This window comes from Miscanthus floridulus, chromosome 1 (genome assembly GCF_019320115.1).
Source record: "Miscanthus floridulus cultivar M001 chromosome 1, ASM1932011v1, whole genome shotgun sequence".
In the NCBI taxonomy this organism is placed as follows: domain Eukaryota; kingdom Viridiplantae; phylum Streptophyta; class Magnoliopsida; order Poales; family Poaceae; genus Miscanthus; species Miscanthus floridulus.
Genome location: NC_089580.1, coordinates 48,309,483 through 48,327,724, shown reverse-complemented (window position 1 = coordinate 48,327,724; position 18,242 = coordinate 48,309,483).

Here is an 18,242-nt window from a genome sequence, read left to right as displayed (position 1 = left end):
AGAACAAATTCACGAGCGTCTCATTTACTACAGAGGGACAGAACCATTGCAAGTTTGCAATAATCTGAAAGGGCCTCCTTGCCCTAGGGAAAAACCAACAACGAGACCCTGGCCTTCACTTTCACTGGACAATCAAACTTCCTTTAATAATCGTTAGCACATCTGTGTATGAGAACAAAAAATGCTGCATGATGGACCTGGCATGGCACATGTTCCATCCTTGTTTGCGAACCCAGGATGTGGTAGTTTTTTAAGACTTAACACTTACGGTGCTTGGCATCAAAGTTGGCTGCAGTGTGGCTCAGTGTCCATTGCATAAGCTCGCAGTCTGGCAAGGCAACTGCAGAAGCACCCAAGGTGAAAGGATATACAAACCAGAAATTCAGACTAGCACACCGTATAATCAAGGCACACGCATGACATTACATAACGTAATAATAACTAGTAGATGATACTTGATACTGGAAACGATCCAAATAGATGAATGGGCAATAAGCTGAACAAAGTCGGAACCATCTCGGTTGCTACATAGTTATAAAGACAACAAAATGCTTTGCGATTTTGCAAAAGCCTGAAACAAGCCTGCTACGCCCCAGGGTACAACCCAAAGTCCAAAAAATGTGACCATGGCCCTCAATTCGCTGGCACTGAACACAGTTCAGTATTGAGGAACAGAACTGCAGTGCTACAGATAAGAACAATGATCATTTCTAATACCAGAGCACTACTACTAAGTAAATCTGTCCAAGGCATTCATGGCATCAATATCCTCCACATTAGTAGCTAAGCTATAGTTTTTGTCAACGGACTGATACAGAAACAAGCCTCTTTTGGTCCACCATGGAGTAAGTTCAGACCTTGGACTCCTGCCGCTGTGATTCCTGTCACTGAGACCTGAAAGGTCGAGACAGAGCAACTGGCTATCCACTTCAAGCAGCTGCTTTCCTGTTTCAGGCATTGCAGAGTTGGGTGATGCTGCAACCTTTTCATGATCATGAACTTTGTGAAACTTCTTGTGGCTTGCCAATCCTTTGCTGGATGTGAAGACCTTGCCGCAGAGCTTGCAGTCGTGGCTTGCTGTCGCCTTCAACACATGCGAAAGACTGATGAACTTCAGCTTCACATCAGAGATACAGCTCTCTGGCATCAACTCAGCATCCCCAGTTTGGCGGTGACCAGAGTAATCCAGCTCCATCTCACTCTTCTGCTCTAGGTAGGCCAAGTTGCCATCCATCTCATAATCCTCACCGCAATGCTCATAAGCTGTGTCCATGCCAGAATGCCCTGAGATCGTCATCAGAAGTTCAGAACACGTGCAGTATTCACCTCCTCCATCCCATACGTCAAGGTCACTGGGGTAGACACAGGGACATTGTGATCACAGTATCCATCGCTCTCTCTTGGCACCTCCTCTGCCACCATCTTCCTCTCGCGTCGAATGTGTGCTCTCGTGTGCATCCCCAGTGCACCACGGGCCTTGAAGCACAGTTGGCATTCTGTCTTGGGGACCGGTGTCAGGTACTCGTCGTCGCTGGAATCACACAGCAACCAGGTACTGTGTCGCCTCTCCCTGAGGCCATACCCACCGGCACCACCTCTGGTGTTGGCAAGGCTAGGCGCGGTGCTTGACAGCTTCTTTTGCTTGCGTTTGCTGCTGTGAAGATTCATGTGGCCCCCGAGCGACATGTATGATGTGAAGCTTTTCCTGCACAGCCTGCACCAGTGTTTCCTTCCTCTCGGCGGCATCCCTGAACTGTACAGAGCAACAATCAATGAAATGATGAACTCGATATGGATGAAAGGAGGAAATGAGACCCACGAACAGAAACGCTACACGCACACGGGTAAATCTTGATTCTTGAAACTACTCCCCGCAATAAAAGCGGTTATTTTTGTTGCTGAAATTATTTTTGGGAAACCCTCTACGGCATGAATGAACTTGTGAAATGGCTTCAAATTTAACAAAGACATGAGCTTTGTTCTCCCTTGAGAAAAAGAAGACGAGATTCCTTTTACATAAAAAAGAAGAGGAGGATATTCGATTGGATTGGTAAGAGGAGAGAAGCACTAACTAGTAGCTACTCGACGGAAACCCCAAGAACGCAATAACTAGAGCATATCGGAAGAACCAAATCAGTCGACCGTCGACAAACCAAGCAAATTTACTCGTCATCGGAGAAAATGGGTTGGGTTTGTTTTGTTCAGCCGCATTCTAGACGCAAGCTCGCAAATTTACAGCTAATCGGAAAAAAAATCAAGAACTCTGAATTGGCGTGGTGCGGAGACTAAACCAAACCTCCAATCGTCTCCCTTCGGATCTCACGGCGACCTGGAGGATTTGACACCGATTCCCGCGGCAGCCCGGCGGCCTCCAACCGTTGCAGTTGCAGAGGGGGGGGGGGGGGGGGGGGGGGGGGGGGGGGGGGGTTTCTTGCTTGCTGCTTTTTGGAAGGGGCCGAGGGGGAGGAAATGGAACCCGGGGCGTTTCTAGTGCGCAGCGCGAATAGGGGGAGCCGCTGGCGTTCGATCGGACGGTCGTGAAGGCGCTAGGGTCTAGGCCTAGGGAGATCGTGGGTAGCCGGCGGATACCGCCAAAATTTTCTGACACGACGTAGGCGGGGATTTTTTTTTTGGTGACTGACGTAGGCGGGATTGGGTTTAGGATTTTTGGTTTTTGGATTTCATAAGGAAGACTCACGGATGTTGAAAATTGTGTAGAAATATAACTATTGAGATTGATCTAAAAGTTAATCTTTATACTATGCCATGTTAGTTTATTTAACACCTATAAAACTCTTATAAACCTTGCATTAACACTGGTTCAAATACAACTAATTTCAACTTTCAAGTGCTACACTAAACGTTGAAAGTTCAAGCTAACACCATTTGATTTTTTTTACCCAAATGAAAACCCTATTCGATTTGATGTGTTAGAAGACCACATGGAAGTTAATCTTTATATAAATCACACAACTTTGTAATGATGATGACGACAATAATAATAATGTCGGGTTCATAAACCTGGGGTCCCCAATGGACTCGCTTCCCTGCAAAACTCGGCCCAACAGGCGGCGCAGCGACAGCACGTGCCTGGGCCGACCCAGATACACAATGACAGGTCAAGACCATAATCCGGTCCCCGACCGGCACCTCCGGTTAGGAGATCTGATCGGAGGTGCGACTAGAAGGCCTGGCCGTGGTGGGATCGCAGTCTGACTCCGACCCCCTTTCTCCGACCGAGAATACGGCAGGACCTCTGCTCGCTGCTCTTTCCCGACCGACACGGTCGAAGACGACTGGGAGCGACCGACCGGGGACGCCCGCTCGATATGGTCCCGGGAGCAGGCGGAGCAGATAAGGTAAGGCGCTCAAGTCAACCGCAATACTGAGGATCGTACCTTGCCATGTTGAAAGCTCTAGTTTGATTTTGGTGAATTGATGAAACCCTAAGTGCTAACCTAGTTTATCAAGTGATCATGAGATAGGTAGCACATTCTAAGTGGTGAAGCAAATGAAGATCATGACATAAAGATGGCGACGCCATGGTGATGATCAAGTGCTTGGACTTGGAAAGAAGAAAGAGAAAAACAAAAAGCTCAAGGCAAATATATAAATTGTAGGAGCTATTTTGTTTCAGTGATCAAGACACTTAGAGAGTGTGATCATATTTAGGTTTGATAGCCGTACTATTAAGAGGGGTGAAACTCGTATCGAAATGCGGTTATCAAAGTGCCACTAGATGCTCTAACTCATTGCATATGCATTTAGGATCTAGTGGAATGCTAACACCCTTGAAAATATTTGTGAAAATATGCTAACACATGTGCACAAGGTGATACACTTGGTGGTTGGCACATTTGAGCAAGGGTGAAGAAGTTAGAGGTGAAGAGGAGTTAGTCTCGTTGGTCACAAGGTGACTGGACGCTGGTTCCAGTGGAACCAGCATGTCCGGTCAATTGTACCAGCAGAGATACTGGCGTCGGTCAAACGATCGGACGCTGGATCTTGAACGATTGGATGCTGGCGAAGTGTGTCCGGTCCTATTGTCGGGCAGCACACAGAAGCTAGGGTTTCTAACCGGACGCTGGCAGGGTCCGGTCATGCATGACCGGACGCGTCCGGTGGGCAAAAGGTGTTTCTAGAACCTTACTGGAAACGACTGGACGTTGGTGGCTCAGCGTCCGGTCAGTATTGTGCGCAGTGTCTAGTCAACTCAAGTGACCATTGAGATCGGGACACATGGCTATCATCGGGCGACCGGACGCTGGGGTCCAGCGTCCGGTCAACATGACTGAAGCGTCCGGTCAGCCCGTGTTGTGCCCAGTAAAGGGGTACAATGGTTCTATTTCGTGAGGGCTTCTATTTAAGCCTCATGGCCGATTGAAGCTCATACTCTTGGCCATTTTGCATTAACATAGCAACCTTGTGAGCTTAGCTAAAGCCCTCCCACTCATCTCCATCATTGATTCATCATCTTTGTGAGATTGGGAGATAATCTAAGTGCATTGCTTGAGTGATTGCATCTAAAGGCACTTGGTGTTTGTGTTTCGCTGCGGGATTTGCTTATTACTCTTGGTGGTTGCCGCCACCTAGACGGCTTGGAGCAGCGAGGATCATCGAGCGGAGAGTGGTAATTGTCTCCGGCTTCGATCGTGGTGATTGTGAGGGGTTCTTGACCTTTCCCCGATAGAGAGCCAAAAGGTACTTTAGTGGATTGCTCGTGGCTTGTGTGATCCTCATCCTGTGTTGGTTGTGCGGCACCCTATTGAGGGTTTGGCGCGTAAAGCCAATTAGCGTGTGAACCTCCAAGTGAGTGAATCGCCACAACGAGGACTAGCTTGCCGGCAAGCAAGTGAACCTTGAAAAAAAATCATTGTGTTCATCATTGATTCCGAGGTAATTGGTCTTTATTGTTATTCATCCTTATGATTGATTGGTTCCTTCATCTACATGGCGGTATAACCTTCTTGATCACTCTCTTTACATTACCGTAAATTAATTGTCAAGCTCTTTAGTGTAGCTAGTTGTGAGAGCTTACTTGCTTGGTTGGTGTGGCTCTTTAGTTAGCCTTTGAGAGCACACTAACATGGCGGTATTGTGTGAATTGATACTATCTAAACTAGAATTGTGGTAGGTGGCTTGCATTTTGAGTAGGTGTCGGTGCGGGACCCACGGGATACCCCACAAGGAAGGGAGAAGATCTAGTCTAACTAGGATTCTTCCCCTATAATCTTAGTAGTAGTATTATTCTATAATCCTACTAGGAACTCTCATTGTAAACCGACTAGGATTCTAACCTCCTGACTATATAAAGGAGGGCAGAGTTCCTAGGGATGGGCGACAATAACGCAACACAACACTTTACAATCAATCCAACGCAAAGGCTAAGGCTGACTGGATGTAGGGCTATTACTCGATCAAAGATCGAGGGTCTGAACTAGGATAAATTGATTGTCTCTTGCGTTTACCATCGAGTTCTGCATACGCTGAAGCCTGAACATACTACCCCGAGTACCCCCATGGCTGGCTATCGGTGGTGAAACATCGACAGCTAGCGCGCCAGGTAGGGGCTTTCGGTGACTTTGCATCTGAGAGCTTGATGGACCTCGACAACATGATCTTCTCGACAGGGTCAACCTTCATCTTCGGTTCATGGATTTGCGAGGCAGGTGACAATGGCAAGCTCTAAGGCCATCTCCTCGAAGATTCAGATCATCATCAAGACCTTTCCATTTTAGCGACAACGACACATCAACTTGCTGGAAGATTCGCGTAGCTCGCGATGTCTGATCCAACTTAGATTTTGCGGCTTCACGCATCTGATTCAAACTCAAGTTCCGCTTCCGAGACGGAGTCTTATCCGAGTTCTTTCAGAAAACTGAGTTCTTTTTCGACAAGGCTCCGAGGCACGACATCAACCTATCAAGGATACAACTCGGAGTACACTCAGAGTACTTTAAAGAAGTCGGGTCCTCTTCCGTTTGGACTCCACAACATGGCAACATCTTATCAGACATGGCCTGAAGGATCCACCAATCCGGTGCTTAGAATGCCACTAAAAGGAGCCTAGGAAGGTCTCATCTTAACTATAACATCTCAAGACTACATCATCCACTGGCCAGGTTCCATTCCTGAGGATGGCGGCACCCAACTAGTTGGCGATACGACAACAACAACTCTACCCTACCAAGAAGGAGACTCGATCTGCGACCAAGAAGCCTCTACTGAAGTTATCAACAACTCTAACAGTACAGAAACCAACATCGATGATAGAACAACTCATGCTCAAGAAGTATTCATGATTCACCATCCTCAATCACCATTGGTCCCCCCAAAAGCGCTTGACGTTAGGTCTTCAGATGAATCTAAGTCCAACATATCACCATTTACCTAGGGGCACGATGGTGAGACCGAGAGTCAGAGGCAAACCAGAGAAAGAAAGAACAAATTGAAACAAGGACGTCAACGCCGTGCTAAGCAGCGCAAGGAAGCTTGGATCAAATATGAGTCAGACCTAACCGAGTACAATAGAAGAAAATTAGAGCGAGAGGTCGAAGAAGGACGAGCAACGAATACACCCTACGATAAGATCCGAGAAGCACTAGAAAAACTCAGGGCGACTTCACATCCCAATGAAAAATAAGAACAACTCTGGGACTTCCTCCGATCAATAGTCCTAAGGACGCATGACAGAAGGGCAACATCTCATGAGCAGGAAGATCAAAATCAAAGGAAGTCCGCCTTTGAGAGACTTGAACCAAGTGGAAGTCACAACAAAGAAAGTAAAAGAAACCATAGTCAAAACGACCAAGTCAAACAACCAAGAAAGGCCAAAAGCAAAGCACCTACTTGGACAATCACACAAAACTACTCTCACCAAGACAACAGTTGGCAAGAAGGGGGCGCTGAATCAGAATACACAAAAGCCAGAACGCACGATAGATTCCCCTATTTTGTAAACAGACTTGCTTCAATACGACATTAGGAAAAGACACAAGAAAGATTCCTGGATAGAAACAACAGAGATAACCCGGATAAGTAAAATCTTTGAAATAACAGACATCAGGAAAGAAAACGTGGACCAGACAACACCGTAGCAGTCACTAACAAATCAAGGAAGTTTTCCAAGCCCAGGAGGTATGACGACATTGAAAACATGCGTTGTGTCTTGCACCCCAAAGGAAATCACACCATCGGAGATTGCTACACCTTCAAAGATCGATACATAAGAAAGGATAGTAAGGAAAATACCAAAGAAGGCAATCAGAAAAAAGAAGAAGACAACCACGAAGACAAGGGATTCCAAAAATCCAGGGGGACAGTAGCAGTAATCTTTGCCGGGGTCCTAGATTCTAGAAGCAAACATCAAGAAAAGCTAGCACTGCGAACCATCATGGCAGCAGAACCGGCTACCCCAAGATATCTCAACTGGTCATAGTATCCAATCCAATTCTCAAGAAAAGACCAATGGACTAGCGTAGGAAATGTAGGCCATTACCCACTGGTTCTAGATCCAACTATTGCCGGTATGACTGCCACAAAGGTACTAATCGACGGGGGAGCCAGACTCAACATCATTTTCTCAGAAACTCTAAGGAAGATGGAACTACAACTCGCCGGGATGATTACACGAACAAGCACGCCTTTTTATGGCATAGTACCCAGCAAGGCAGCAATGCCACTTGGACAAATCACTCTACCAGTTACTTTTGGGACTCCCTCAAACTACCATACAGAGTTCATCAAGTTCAAAGTTGTGGACTTCGATTTATCATATCACGCAATCCTCGGGTGCCCAGCACTAGCAAAATTCATGGCAATACCATATTATTCGTACCTGTTGCTTAAGATGCCAGGGCCTAACGGTGTTCTCTCTCTTTGGAGTGATTTGAAGCACGCTTTTGACCGTGATGTTCAGGCAATCTAAATTGCAGCAAAAGCACAGGTCACCGATGAAAGAAAAGAAATAGCCAATGTTGCAGCAGAAATGAGCCCAGAAGAACTAGTGATACTGGCTAAAAACCTAGCATCCTAGCACCACCAAAAGAAGCCGACGTCAAGCAAATCGACCTGGGCACCGGTGATCCATCAAAAATGGCAACCATCAGCGCCCACCTATCGGCAAAATAGGAACTCGCGCTCACCAACTTTCTTTGGGACAACAAAAATATCTTCGCCTGGAAGCCGGCCGACATGCCAGGGGTCCCAAGAGAGTTGGCTGAGCACATAATTGATATCAATGAAGACTCCAAGCCTGTGAAGCAATGACTACGATGATTCTCACCAGACAAGAAGGCAACAATTAAAAAAGAAATCACAAAACTAATGGCAGCCGGATTCATTAGAGAAATCCCCCATCTAGATTGGCTAGCAAACCCAGTTCTAATACAGAAAAAGAATACGGACGAGTGGCGCATGTGTGTCGACTACATAGATCTCAACAAACACTGCCTGAAAGATCTATTTGGGCTACCACGCATTGATCAGATAGTTGATTCAACAGCAGGATCTACCCTATTATTCTTCCTCGATTGCTATTCAGGATATCACCAGATCACATTAAAGGAACAAGACCAGAGCAAGACATCTTTCATCACTCCATTCGGTGCCTACTGCTACAAAACAATGTCATTTGGACTCAAGAATGCTGGTGCCACTTACCAAAGAGCTATCTAAACATGCCTTGGTGATCAGATCGATGAAAACATAGGGGCATACGTGGATGATGTAGTAGTAAAGACAAAGAACCCGGATACACTAATTAAAGACTTAAAGCAAACCTTCAAAAACCTAAAAAGATGGAGGTGGAAATTGAACCCAAACAAGTGTGTATTCAGAGTTCCTTCAGGACAACTACTCGGATTCTTGGTCAGTCATCGCGGAATAGAAGCAAGCGTCAAGCAAATTCGAGCCATAATAGAGATGGGCCCTCCTCAAAGTGTCAAAGATGTGCAGAAGCTAACAGGCTGCATGGTGGCCCTAAATCGTTTCATATCAAGACTTGGAGAAAAAGGGTTACCTTTCTTTAAACTGCTAAAGAAGATAGACAAATTCGAATGGACGGAAGAGGCCAATGAAGCTTTCAAGAAGCTCAAGGCATACCTAACTTCCTCGCCTGTTCTCACACCTCCAAAGAAATACGAAGATATGATGCTATACATTACGACAACTTCCACTGTGATCAGCGCAGCGATCGTCGTAGAAAGAGAAGAAGAAGGGTGTGTGTATAAAGTATAATGCCCCGTATACTACATTGGCAAAGTACTATCAGAATCAAAAATCCGGTACCCGCATGTGCAAAAACTACTCTACGCCCTCCTGATCACTTCACGCAAGCTTCATCACTATTTTGAAAGCCACAAGATTACCATAGTGACAGATTTTCCACTCGGAGACATCCTACACAACAGAGACACAACAGGGCGCATATTTAAGTGGGCAGTTGAACTTGGTGCTCTCAATATCGATTTCACCCCACGGAAGGCAATTAAATCTCAAGCCCTGGCAGATTTTGTTGTCGAGTGGATAGAAATTCAACAACCTATGTCAAATACCATCCTTGATCACTGGAAGATGTACTTTGATGGATCACTCAAGCTAGGCAGAGCCGGTGCAGGCGTTCTCCTCATTTCTCCAGATGGAAAACAACTCAAGTATGTCCTTCAGATACTATGGCAAGCTACAAACAATGAAGCAGAATACAAAGCCCTCATCCACAGGCTACGAGTGGCAATTACCCTCAGAATCAAGCGTTTACTCGTATATGGCGATTCAGCAGTAGTCATCAATCAAGTCAACAAAGATTGGGATTGCACCAAAGAAAACATGGGCGCTTACTGTGCAGAAATACGAAAGCTCAAAAAACATTTTCAAGGACTAGAAATTCTACACGTCCTGCGCGATTCTAATATTGCGGCAGATGTCCTCGCCAAGCTTGGATCAGACAGGGCGAAGGTCCCACCCGGTGTATTCATAGAGGAGTTATCAGCTCCCTCTATCAAACAACCCGGTGAGATAACCCCTGAAATCTTAGCTAAAGGCACCTAGATTTTGGTAATCACCATGTCATGGACCTAGGTTTTTATTGATTACATCAAAGAGAATAAGTTGCCAGCGGAAAAAAGAGGAAGCTACCCGAGTTGTTCGCAGAAGCAAGAATTACGTCCTAGTAGGAGACAAGCTCTACAGAAGAGCTGCATCATCAGGAGTACTCCTAAAATGCGTCTCATTTGAAGAGGGCAAAGAGATCCTAGACAAAATACACTTAGGTTGCTGTGGAAATCACGCCGCTTCAAGAACACTAGTCGGCAAAGCATTTCGCACTAGTTTCTACTGGCCAACCGCTTTGAAAGACGTAGAAGAACTCATCAGAAGATGCAAAGGTTGTCAAATGTTCGTAAGACAAGCTCATGTGCCAGCTCACAACCTCATCTGCATCCCACCTGCTTGGCCTTTCTCCTGCTAGGGGCTGGATCAAGTAGGACCTCTCACGAAAGCAAAAGGCAGTTTCGAGTACATCTTCGTAGCAATTGACAAGTTCACCAAGTGGATTGAATTCAAACCACTCGCAAAATACAGCGCAGCCAAAGCAGTTGAGTTCATCCAAGACATTATGCACCACTTCGGCATGCCCAATCAAATCATCACAGATTTGGGTTCTCCCTTCACAGCCACAGAATTCCAAAGTTGGGCACAGGACTGCGGCTTCAGAATAGATTACGCATCAGTCGCACATCTAGAGGCCAATGAACAGGTAGAAAGGGCTAATGGACTCATACTAGCCAGATTAAAACCAAGATTGTATGAAGAACTAGTAGACTATGGATTAAAATGGATTGAAGAATTACCCAAGGTCATATGGGAGCTACGGACCCAAATAAGCAGAGCCACCGGAGACTCACCTTTCTTCCTGGTTTACGGATTAGAAGCTGTACTACCTGTCGACTTGATCTTGATGTCACCAAGGATAGAACAATATGACAAAGGAGAAGCGGAACAAACCCGAAGATTAGAGAAGAAGTCAGAGTAAACGTTACCCTTCAATTAGCAAGATACCTCCAAGGATTAAGACGCCACTACAACAAGAATACCCAATCTCGATCATTACAAGTCGAAGACCTAGTACTAAGAAGAATACAAAAAACCGATGGACGCCATAAACTATTTAGTCCATGGAAAGGTCCTTTTATCGTAAAAAAAGTCACCGGACCAGGCACATACAAGTTGATAACTGAAGACGGAAAAGAAGTCAACAATACATGGCACATCAGCCAGCTACGAAGATTCTATGCATGAAAACAACTCAAGGGAAAATATATATACAAGCCACAAGAGATCAATGTTCGTGATCAATAAAGATAGCGCTCATCAACAACATATGTACTATTATGACCTATCAATATTCATGATCAATAAAGATGGTTCTTTCTCAACAAACATATGTCTTATTATGGCTTTCCCCGAGTTGTTTCCAATGAGCACCAAAAAGCAAAATGGCTGAAAAGACGCCTGAGCATACCGGCCAAGAGCAAAAGAGCTTAAAACATACTTGAGCCTGCCGATGAGGGTAGCTAACAAGCTAACACCCAAAACAAAAAGCAAAATGGCTAAAAAGATGCCTGAGCATACCGATCGAGAGCAAAAGAGCTGAAAACATGCTTGAGCCCGCCGATGAGGGTAGCTAACAAGCTAACACCCGAAACAAAGAGCAAAATGGCTGAAAAAAACGCCTGAGCATACCGCCCGAGAGCAAAAGAGCTAAAAACATGCTTGAGCCCACCGATGAGGGTAGCTAACAAGCTAACACCCAAAACAAAAAGCAAAATGGCTGAAAAGACGCCTGAGCATACCGACCAAGAGCAAAAGAGCTGAAAACATGCTTGAGCTCGCCGATGAGGGTAGCTAACAAGCTAACACCTGAAACAAAAAGCAAAATGGCTAAAAAGACGCCTGAGTATACCGGCTGAGAGCAAAAGAGCTGAAAACATGCTTGAGCCCGCCGATGAGGGTAGCTAATAAGCTAACACCCGAACAAAAAAGCAAAATGGTTGAAAAGACGCCTGAGCATACCGGCCGAGAGCAAAAGAGCTAAAAACATACTTGAGCCCGCCAATGAGGGTAGCTAATAAGCTAACACCTGAACCAAAAAGCAAAATGGCTAAAAAGATGCATGAGCATACTGGTCGAGAGCAAAAGAGCTGAAAAGATGCTTGAGCCCGCCGATGAGGGTAGCTAATAAGCTAACACCCGAACCAAAAAGCAAAATGACTTAAACTAAGCCTAAACATAAATCAGAGCAATTTCAAGACAAGACCCTCCAGCTCCTTGTTCCAAATAGCAAGAGGCTCGAGGGCTACACTCAGAAGATCCCAAGAAGCGCCACACGGTTTTGCTCAAGAAAGCACTCGAACGACGCTTGTTCCTGCTCAACAAGACTTGAAGGAACAAGACGAGGCTTCTAGAGCTCTACCATGAAGTGCTCGGGGGTGTTGATCCTAGGATGTTTTTGCAACCAAAGATAGGACCAGATGCTGACCACACTCCGAGAAGAAGAAGCTGGAGATATCCTAAGTCTTTTCAGTACTAACAAGAACACAAAGTTTGTTGAGACAACGGTCTATGCCGAGTTGTTTACAAGTCATAGACGAAAGCCAGACAAGCACTCGATAAATCAAGGAAGTCTATCAAGATATCAATCTACATATACCGAGTTGTTTACAAGGTACAAACGAAAGCTAGAAAAGCACTCGACAGATCAAGAAAGTTTGTCAAGACAATAATTTACCTAAGCCGAGTTGTTTACGAGACAAAGAAATACAGACAAAGAAGACATCAACGAAAAATAAAGAATCTCCATTCAGTTTTCAAGTATAGTGTTTTGTTACAGAAGCTGGAATACAAAGGTCGATTACATCAGGCATTATCATCAGGAGAAGAAACATCAATGTTAAGATTATCTACAATCTTCCTGGCTAAATCATCGACCTCAGGCTCCAACTTCTCAACAGCATCCAGATACTCTTGGCTCTCGGCTTCATCAGCAACCTTGGACAAGAACCCAGACCTGGGCAAGAACGTTCCTGGTACAAAGATGGGCACACCGCTTCATGTACTCCTGGAAACAGGTCGGCACTTGGGGAATGAACTGAGCCCAAGAATGACCATCATCTGCTAGAGTCCGGAGAAGGTCGGCTACTGACCAAAAAGACTTCCACAAAGCTTTCTAGTTCTCAGTAGTCATTGCCAACTTACCAGTCAAGTCCTCAATGGTTTTTTGGGCCTACACAAGATCTCTGTCAGCTCCACACCTAATCAACTTAGCGAGCATGAGTTCTTCTTCAGCTTGAGTAATTACCTCCTCGGCCTTATTGTGGCTAGTACGAATGAGTGTCTTCATCTCCTCGATACCCTCCGAGAGCTTCTACTTTTCAACTCAGAGAGCTAGATCAAGCAACAAAAGACAAGTCAGCAGAAAGGCAAATTTGAATACAAAGGGAAGCAAAAAAGAACTTGCGATACCATGGCACTCTTTCTTCATGGCTTCCACATTTTTTGAGGCCCCCTAGGCAGCTACATCCCTCTGCTTTTCTACCTCAACTACCCGGGCACAGAGAGCCTTCTCCTCCTTCTGATGCGTTTGACGCTCAGTCTCCAACTCGGCCCAACAGAGGTCAAGCTCTGCCTTCAGGGTACTCACCTTGGAGGATAACTTTTTCTCGGTTTTAGGTGAGAAAAAGAAGCCGATATGATCATGAGAAAAAGACTGAGCAAAAAGAAAGAGAGAAAAACAAGAAATAAGGACAGGAGAAAAACGAACATCTAAAGAAACAAGTTCAGAAAAACTTACCTGAAGCTTTTCCTCGAAAGAAGTCGCGAAGGTCGCCAAGTTTCCCTAGGCAGCAGTCAGCTCCAACAATCGATGAGTGGCATCAAATTGCTACACCACGTCATCGGCCAAAGGCGAACCACCGGAAGCAAGAAGAGGAGAGGGAGAAGCCGGCCAAGGTGAAGAAGGCACGACCAGGGCAATCTCCTAGGAAGCCATAGCCAACCCCTCAGATGAACCCACCTCCATGGCCACAGTCACCTCAGGAGTCAGCAAATCAGTAGTTGCGGCCTCTGTCCCCCTCATAGCCACCTTGACGACCGTGCGTTCCAAGTCCTGAGACTCAGTACGCAAGGGCACGCCAGAGGTTTGACAAGAAGTCGACTGGAGGCTCAGGGAAGACGAAGGCCAGAAAGTTGACAAGTAAACTCGCCAATAAGAATAAGAAAAAAAGAGAACAGAAGCAGAGAAATAAAACTAGAATTCACTCACTCAGCTATCTTCTTCTTCATAAAACCAAAAGAAGACCTCATAGGGGGAACCACGGCAGCAAAAACATCGCCACCACCCTGCGACAGGAGCGGTGCGGCCGGTGCTAGAGCCCCAGAAGAACTCGAACCTGATGACCGCTTGCTACAAGAGAACAAGACCAAAGTCAAAATAAAAAGAGGAGTTCAACAATAGGAAAACAAGAAAAGAACTCACCGACGAGTAACGAGGGCATCATCATCATCCTCTTCTTCTTCTTCACTCTCGACCAAGGTCACCATAGCGCTAGCTGAAAAAGGACAAAAGTACTCGGTCAAAGATAAAAACAAACAACAAAAGGGCAGAGCGTATTAATATGCTCACCTAAGAGCATGCTAGCTACAACTGGAGTACCTAGATGAGTACTCGACTGGTGAGACTTCTTGGCAGCAGATGGAGCAGAAGAAGAACTATCCGCTTGACCCCTCTTTCTAAAAGTACAAGGAGCTCAAGGAACTGGACGAGGAACATACTCTTCATATACGTCAAAAAATGTGAAAGAAACACCAGGAAGCATCATGGTAGTTTGAAACTTACTAGTCAAGGACGCCCCAGCAAGACTACCCCTAGCCTCCACATTTGTAGGGAGATCATCAAGGGGAATTGGATCAACGAAATTATGCCCCAATTCCTATAAAAGAGTAAAACAACAAGACAAGGAAGATTAAGCAAAAAGTCGATACGACAAAAGACATTCAAAAGTACCCGCATAAGAAAAGAACAACTCACAGCAGGGGGTGGGTTTTTAGCACTGTACTCAAAGACAGCAAGCGGGACGACACTTACTCCTTTTAGCATCTTCTGAAGACGCTCAAGCACCTCCTCGTCAGTCAACTCAAGGGCAGGGACCATACGAGAAGGGTCCTCTGCCCCAGAGTACTCGAAACCGTAATGTTCGTGCTCCTTCAAAGGTTGAACTCGGCGGTGAAGAAAACTTGAAATAATCTCGAAGCCGATCAAGCCTTGCTGTTTTAGAGTGCAAATCTTCTCGAGAAAAGGCTTGATCGTCTAGAGCTCAGCAGTCGTCATAGGGTTCTTTTCCCATCGATCATTAACCAAGGGACCAGATCTGGAGTGAACGGAAAGAGGAGGAATCAAGTTGGCAGCAAAAAACTAGTCAGCACACCAATCCCTCACAGAATCAATTAGGTCATAGTCAAAGAATTTGCTCTTAAGACCCTAGCAAAATTGGATCCCACAGCCACCAAGAACATTGGTGTCATTGCGGTGAGGTTATGGCTTCAGGCGAAAGAAGTAACGAAAGAGAGAAAGAGAAGGAGGAATTCCAAGGAAGGTTTCACAAAGACGAACGAAAATAGAAAGATGAAGGACAACATTGGGAGCAAGGTGGTTCAGGCTAATCCCAAAATAGTTAAGAAATCGGTGAAGAAAGGCAGAAGCAAGAAGGCAGAGACCGGCACGAATAAAGGAGACGAAAAGAATAATCTCACCGAGACTTAGAGTAGGGACCCGATGCTCGCCTGGAGCTCTCCAATCAGCAAACTCCTTGCTCTAGAGCAGGCCATCACTCACGAGCTCACAAAGCTGATCTTTAGTTGTTGTTGGAGCTAGCCAGATCTTCTAAGCAGCCCTCATCGCCATGAATTCTTGATTTTCAATGACGGAGAGCGATGCTTCCTCATCGACAAAGCTCGCCTAGGACTTACTCGCCGACTTCTTCCTACCCATGTACTAACAAAAGCAATGGGGCACTAAGAATAGAGAAGGTTCGAAAGGCGGTGCTCAGATGACGGCGGCAATGGTGACGGTGGAGTTTCAAAGGCTAGGGTTTCAAGGCAAAGGCAGGGTATCAAAGAAAAGGAGGAGAAAGGCCTTTAAATAGATTTTACACCAGTAAAAACGAGGCCCACTAGGCCCATTTTAACATGGCATGAAGACGCAACAGTCCATTTACCGACGCAGCTAAAATGACGGACGGCTCAAATCCACACAACTGTACAGTTCAACGGGCAGATTTCAGACTTATCCATCCAGCATCACGGTGGAGTTATCATATTACCACAAAAAGAACTCATCAACAATAAAGCAAAGAAGGGTTACCTCACAAGGAGCACAACAACCTGGTCCTTACAGAAAGAACTCAGAAATCTCATCAACAGCCGGGACATCAGGAGAATAAAGAATTACAACTCAGAAGACAAGATTCTTTCCATTATAACTGATTTCAAAAAATAGAAGATTACACATCTTACAAGACCCAACGAACTTGGTACCACGATAAGCAAACTAGCAAAGAGGAACCTGGACACGGCTAAGCTCTGGAACGACTACGTGTTCTAAATTGCTACTCGGTAGAATAAACCGCCCTTGGCTACACTGTTTTCTTTAAAGGACGGACGTAGTGAATCCAAGGCGGAAATCAGCAGCATAGCGGGACAACATAGAGCAGAGAAAGCCAGCAGGCATCTGTCTACCCAAGACTGATGTGATGCTGGATATGGTATTGATCTGCACCAGACAGTCTCAGGGCAGGCGACGAAGATCAACGTAGAACTGTTAGATGAAGGATCACATCCCACATCACAAGACTCCCTCCAACTACCGCCACGTACTTCCAAGTACAATGCTGTTGTGGGATTAGCCTACCTATAATCCCTATCACAAGACTCCCTCCAGCTACAGCAAGATACACAAGAACTGTAAAATATGCCCCGGGGCTGCTCTACTTCACAAACTACCATATTCATGACTACGGAGACTTCAGACCACGCAACAAAAATGCTCGATGAATCAAAACAAGCATATGAGGAGGATATTTATAGGCCAAAGAAGCGGTGCACATGGACCAAGAGCACCAACAGAACAAACCTAACAAAGGACACAGTGAAAAGACAGAATTCAATGAAAGAGGACTCAGGCGTGAAGGAACAGTACTCAAGGACAAGCATATTTGAAAGAATATACCAACACTATACAATTCATGAACAAACAGCATTTACACTCAACCACCACCATACAACTATATCTGATAACAGTAGACTACTAGAGAATATGTCAAGACCCTGCTTCCGAGTTCTTTCTAAACAAAAGAACTCGGATATATGCTCGGGGGCTGCAACAGGAGAGGTTTTCAGTTCTTTTGAACAACTCAGATTCAAGATCCTCCAACTCTTTGTTCCAATAGCAAGAGGCTCAGAGGCTACACTCAGTGAGTGCACTTTTTTCGAAAAAAGCACACATCACCAAGAGGACTACTTCAAGACAGCAGTTTTTCAAACGACATAAGATTCAAGACCCTCCAACTTTTTATTCCAAATAGCAAGAGGCTCGGGGCTACACTCAGTGAGTGCACTTTTTCCTTCAAAAAAGCACACATCACTTAGAAGACTTATTCAAGACAGACGACTTCAAGGCCACATGACAAAAAGAACCCAGACATAGCTATATCCGAGCTCTTTTCAATAAAGAATCTGGGTACACGCTCAGGAGCCCTTCGACGAAGAATCAGGAAGATTTCAAGAAAAGACCCTCCAGCTCCTTGTGCCAAACAGCAAGAGGCTCAGGGGCTACACCCGAATGAGAGTACTTTTTTCTTCAAAAAGGTACACATCGACGCGAAGATCTCACGAAGCGCTACACGATTTCGCTCAAGAAAGCACTCGGACGATGCTTGTTCCTGCTCAACAAGACTTGAAGGAACAAGACGAGGCTTCTAGAACTCAACCATGAAGTGCTCGGGGGCTTGTCGGTGCGGAACCCATGGGATACCCTACAAGGAAGGGAGAAGATCTAGTCTAACTAGGATTCTTCCCCTGTAATCTTAGTAGTAGTATTATTCTGTAATCCTACTAGGAACTCTCATTGTAAACCGACTAGGATTCTGACCTCCTAACTATATAAAGGAGGGTAGGGTTCCTAGGGATAGGCA